This window comes from Canis lupus, chromosome 4 (assembly GCF_011100685.1).
Source record: "Canis lupus familiaris isolate Mischka breed German Shepherd chromosome 4, alternate assembly UU_Cfam_GSD_1.0, whole genome shotgun sequence".
In the NCBI taxonomy this organism is placed as follows: Eukaryota; Metazoa; Chordata; class Mammalia; order Carnivora; family Canidae; genus Canis; species Canis lupus.
Genome location: NC_049225.1, coordinates 35,675,503 through 35,681,502, shown reverse-complemented (window position 1 = coordinate 35,681,502; position 6,000 = coordinate 35,675,503).

Genomic DNA, 6,000 nt, shown 5'->3' with positions numbered 1-6,000 from the left:
CCACCTGCCCCTGTCCATCTGCCCCTGTCCACCTGCCCCTACCTGCCCCTGTCTACCTGCACCAGTCCACCTGCCCCTGCACTGCCCAGCTGCAGCAAGAGTCTCCCTGAATCAGCCCAGTGGGAATCCCCCACCTTGATATCTGATCACCCTCAGTATCTGATCAGATTCTTGCTGCCCCGCCCTGGGTGTCTGCTCATTCTGCCCAGAATCCTGCCAGACGGGTTTTAGCCCAGCTCCCTCCCCAGCCACTGAGGCCTCCTCTCCATCCGCAGCCCCCCGCCCTCCTCCTCTGCCATCCGCAGCCCCCCGCCCGGCCCCCACCTGGCCCCCACCTGGCCCCCGGCCCCCGCCCGGCCCTGGCCTTCCTAGGCCGCCTCTCTGGAACCTCCCCAGCCTCTTTCCGGTCTACAAGCTTCTGTCTCCCCCTGAAAGCACATTGCCACCAGCAGAACCAACACCTGCTATGCGGTCAGAGTGGAGACACGTGTCATGGTTTGTTGGATGAGACTTGTCACCTTGTCCTCCCGTCTGGAAGTCCCCACGGCTTCCAACACTCCCAGCTTCCCTTCCCCCCGAGTGCCCCGTCTGTAGCCAGGGTACCGCGCATAAGCCATAAAATATGTTTACACAGAGATTCGCCCTCTGAGATCTCAATTACCCCCTACATTCCCAGCTGCTGGGACGTTGCTACAGCCCGCAGGAGTCTGGACAGTCCTCGTAATCTCGGGGCTCTGACCATCACATCTGCTTCACCAGCGCACCCCACCTGGACATCCCACCTGCACACCCCACCTGGACACCCCACCTGGACATTCCACCTGTGCATCTCCCCTGCACATCCCACCTGGACATCTCACCTGGACGTCTCACCTAGACATCCCACCTGGACATCCCACCTGTGCATCCCACCTGGACATCCCACCTGTGCATCCCACCTGGATATCTCACCTGCACATCCCACCTGTGCATCCTACCTGGACATTCCACCTGGACATCCCACCTGTGCATCCCACCTGTGCATCCCACCTGCGCATCCCACCTGCACATCCCACCTGGATGTCTCACCTGGACATCCCACCTGTGCATCCCACCTGGACATCGCACTTGGACGTCTCACCTGGATGTCTCACCTGGACGTCTCACCTGGATGTCCCACCTGCACATCCCACCTGGACATCCCACCTGTGCATCCCACCTGGATATCTCACCTGCACATCCCACCTGTGCATCCCACCTGGACATCCCACCTGTGCATCCCACCTGGACATCCCACCTGCGCATCCCATCTGCACATCCCACCTGTGCATCCCACCTGGACATCCCACTTGGACATCTCACCTGGATGTCCCACCTGCGCATCCCACCTGGACATCCCACCTGGACGTCCCACCTGGGCATCCCACGTGGGCCTGGCAGTCTTCTCATGGAAAGTGATTGCTACTCTTGTCCCAGGTGCCCTGGGCATTGAAACGCGACCCTCCTTCATGCCGTGGGTTTCTCTTCCTGCACCTCAGTGATGAGCCTCCTGAACCAGGTGCCAGCAGGCCCAACCCGAGCTGGCAAGGTGGCCCTTCCGTGTCCTCCCAACCCCTGTTCACACCACAGGTATCGCCCCCGTGTGTGGTCAGTCGTGTGCAAGGCTGCCCACGGCTGCGGAGACCGTGCCTGATTCGCCCCAGTGTCTTCGGCTCCATCCCAGGGCCCGGCCCCCAGGGCACCCACAGACTTCTCTAAATACTTCAAGGGGTAGCTCGAGTGGACGTGTGTGGTGCATTCCGTGCCGCGTGGCTAACAACGGAGACCCCAGGACCCGTCCCCTGGGAAATTCCCGTCCCAAGTGGACGTAGGGTTAACTGCCGGTTGGGGCCGATACCTGACGCAGCTTCCACATCCCAACACGGCACCAGCTCAGTCCCTTCCAGCTCCTGAGAGCAGAGCCTGACTCGGGTCTGCAGGGCTGCCGTCCTCTGGAGGCATCGGGGCCCCCGCGTCCCAGTCTGTGAGCCCGGTCCCTTGTCCCGCCTTCGAGCCGCAACCCGGCATCTTCAAATCTTCGTCTCGCTCCTCATCCTGTCCTCACCCCCTCTGTCTGACGTGACTCTTCTCCGTCCCGCTCACCGGACCCTGGTGGTCACGCTGGCCCCTCAGGATCATCCAGCATAATCCCCCCCGCCAGCCCTTGACTGCATCCCATCCGCAAAGCCCGTCTGCGGCGTAAGGACATCCGCAGGGCCCAGGGATTGGGACCTGGACACCTTAGGCCGCCTGCCGGAGTCCTGAGCCGGGAAGCCTGAAAGATGGTGAGGGGGTCCGAGCGGGCCACCTTCTTGGGCGGGGCGGTCTTCACGCAGCGTCCTCGGCACCACATGCTCCCCGCTGCCCTCCTCACCCCCACACGCTACGAGGGAATGGGGGAGGAAGGCACTTCCACTTGCCAGGCATGTGCATCTGTGTTGCTCTCAAAACCACTGTCTGCAGAACCTTCCAGCAGTTTCCCTGACACCCCACTGGGCCCACGTCCTGCTGGCCGGCCTGAAGCCAGCCCCCACGCACCCCAATCGCCGCCCATGGGCACCTGGCCTCCTCAGCAGACATCGTACCCAAGGACAGAGGAGGTACCCGGACGCCCAGCCAGCGCGGGCCGACCCCCGGCCCACACAGGATCCTGCCCGACACCACAGGCCTGGGCCGTGCTTTCCAGCCATCATGGGGCCCCGTCGTGCCCCAGGCCCCTCCTCTGGGTGTTCTGGGCCCCGGAGCGCCCATTGTGGCCCGAAAGCCCCACCCTCCACGGGTGTTCTGGCCTGAACCTGCTTTCCCGGCTTCTGGAAACCCAAAGCCAAGCCTGGCCGCACCCCGGGAGCGGCAGGCTGCCACTGCCTCCTCTAGAGCTTGGGTCCTGGGTTTTGGAGGCACCCAGACGTGTGGGAGGAGCTGCAGAGAGAGCCGGGAGGGGAGGGGAGGAGGAGCGGGTGCCTGGGACCCTGGGGTCTCCCGCACAGACGCCCGAGGGACAACGGGGACAAGCATTCCACCGGCGGGCGGCGGAACATGGAAGCCCTGGCGAGAAGAAACGGGAAAAGGGAATTTGAAGCAGGTTCCATACGGGGTGCAGCACGGCCCCGGGGCCCCCAGGGCATCTTCCCAGAAGCCGGGCTACCCCCCGCCCCGGGTGCTTCGGAGAGAAGAGCTCCTTCCGGGGGCGGTGAGCGGAGAAAGAACCTGGTGCAGAGCGACGCAGGCGCTGCCAGGGAGACGTGCCCCCCACCCCAGACCGGCGCCCCCAGTGTCCCCCGCCCCCAGGAGGGGGCAGGTTGGACCCATTGACAAAACGGCCACTGAGGCTTCCGGGAGTGGGAGACTCACCCAGCCTCACGCGGCAGCTGGCGGGGGAGGTGGGGGAGGCAAGACCCAACCTCCAAAGCCCCTGCCCCGGGCCCTGCACCCCGCTGCCTGGCCGGGCTGTTGGCCGAGTCTGCACAAAGGCATCCTGCAGGGCAAGCACCAAGCTTGGCCCCCAGGTCTCCCTGCACCCCCTCTGCCCCTGCCTGGCCATGAGGTCCCACCGGGATGCACCCGGCCCTCCCCAGACCCGCAGACATGGGACCCTGGGCCAGGTGGGCCACTGAAGCTGCAGGGCCGGGGGCTGCTTGGGGACCACCGCTTCACAGCTGGACGGCCCCCTGGGCTAGACAGCAGGTGGGAGTGACGGAGGGGCAGCCAGGGGTCAGAGGGCAAGAACACGCAGAGGGGGACGGGGAGGCCGCCCTTCTACCCCAGGCCACCAAAGAAACTGTACTGCAGCCCCTCATTCCCTGAGGGGGCAGTGGGAGCCCCTCGGGCAGCCCCAGGATGCTCGAGCCCACCTTCAGCTCAGCCTCTGGGGTGGGCCCCGGCACGGAGGCCCTGATGTCGGGCGGATGACCTGTCCCGGAGGGGAGTCAGAGGCGCCCGCACACTGATAGGGGCCTGGCCCGCAGCCCCGTGTGTGCTCCCCGGCCCTGGAATCCGGGGCCCAGCCTGCGAGACCTCGGGACCTGGTCCTGCCCGGGGCCATGAGCTGCAGCTGGGGGCGGCCTGGGTCTTTTTTTTTTTTTTCTTGGCAGCCTGGGTCTTGCTGCCCAACCCCGGCCTGGGCCGCTGGCGGCAGGTCTGCTAATGCCACGTGGCCCCACGAGCGCGTCCTTTGCCAGCCACCTGTCCCGCCAGCAAAATCCTCTCTAGGACCCGGCAGCTCTAACTGGGCCCCAGGGCTCCCCCAAGGCCGAGGTCACCCATCAGCTTCCCTGCCAGGACCCCCGCTCCCCTGGGGCCAGTCTCTGCCCCGCTGACCCCTGCACCCCGGTACCAAGAGCTGGGGACCCTGCACCTCCACCTCTCGGGCCTGCCCTTTACCACCCGCTGCCACTCTGATCGCTCCAGAGCCCAGTTCCCCTCCTCATACCCACAGTGGCCCCACATCCACAGAATAGAGCCTCCCGACCTGGCCCCAATGTACCTCCGAGGCGTCCGCTGCAGACGTTCTTTATTCCGCCTCCGGCATTCCAGCCCCCTAAACACCTCCTGCTCCCTGGAGGCCTCTGGATCCTCACCTCTGCACATGCAGCTCCTCGGCCTGGCCCCTGTCTTCTCCCCTCCCGACATGCACTTCCAACCCCTACCCATTCATTTTCTCTACGACCAACTCCTATTCATCCTTCAATGTCCTAATCAAACATCACCTCCTCTGAAACCTTCCCTAGTAGCTTCAGGGATTTAGTGAGTTTTCTTCCCTCTGGGTCCCACAGCACCCTGCTGGGCTTGCTGCCCTTGTAGAGCTTTGGATACGGTTTCATTTGGTTTTCATTCCATCACACTCCTCCCTTAGAGCTCTAAGGGTAGAAAAAGTTCATTACTTATGTCTGGTTTTCAAGACCTAAGACCTTCCTTGTCATAGTACCAAATTATAGAGCATAGCTGCTAAATGGAAGGAGAGAGAGGGACAGATGGGACAGAATGGATGGACGGATGGGCGGATGGATGGATGGGTAGATGGATGGAGGGGTGGGTAGATGGGTGGATGGATGGGTGGACGGGTGGACAGATGGATGGATGGATGGGTGGTTGGGTGGGTTGATAGGTGGTTGGGTGGATGGGTGGATGGGTGGATCGATAGGTGGTTGGGTGGACAGATGGACGGGTGGGTGGGTGGATGGCTGAATGGATGGGTGGACGGATGGGCAGGTGGATGGGTGGACGGATGGATGGGAGGAGAGTCAATGACAGATAATGGATGGGGACATAGATGAGGGGATGGATGAATAATGGCAGTAACATGGGGATGGGTTGTTAAGTGAGGAAGGTGGACAGTCAGATGAATGTCTGGATTTGGGTGAAGGATGAGTAATGGATGGGTAGGGAGATGGATGATAATGGATGGTTTGTGAATAGATTCATGGGTAGGGAGATGACGGGTGGGTGGATGATTGATGGATTATGGTGAACGATGGGTAATAGGTTTGTAGGTAGGTGGATGGGAGTATCCGTGAAGAGCTGAGCGGTTGGGAGAAAACAGCAATAATGAAGAGGAGGGGCCAGCGGAGAAACGTGGCTGCACCAGGCGTCCATCCCCCATCACCAGGGTCCTGCAGCAAAAGGGATAAAAGTCAGCCCCGAGGCTTGCTGCCGAGACCAGCCCCTGCTTCACACCCGGGTGCCCAGGCGCCCAGCAAGGGGCTGTGAGCCCGCACTTCCCGAAGCCTGTAAACAAGGTCAGAGGCTGAGCGAGGCCTGCAGGTTGGGATGACGTTTCTTGGGTTAGGAATGGGCTGGTGAATGAATCCCAGCCAACAAGATGACGTCACTGATAAGCCCCCCGGGTCTGAGACGGAGGCGGGAAGCGAGGGAGCGCTGAAGCAGCAATGCACTATGGAGAGTAAGGACCCGGGTCTGGCACCCCGGGGTGGGGGGTGGGGTGGAGGGACCACAGCACACAGGGGGAGGGGGGCAATGACACAG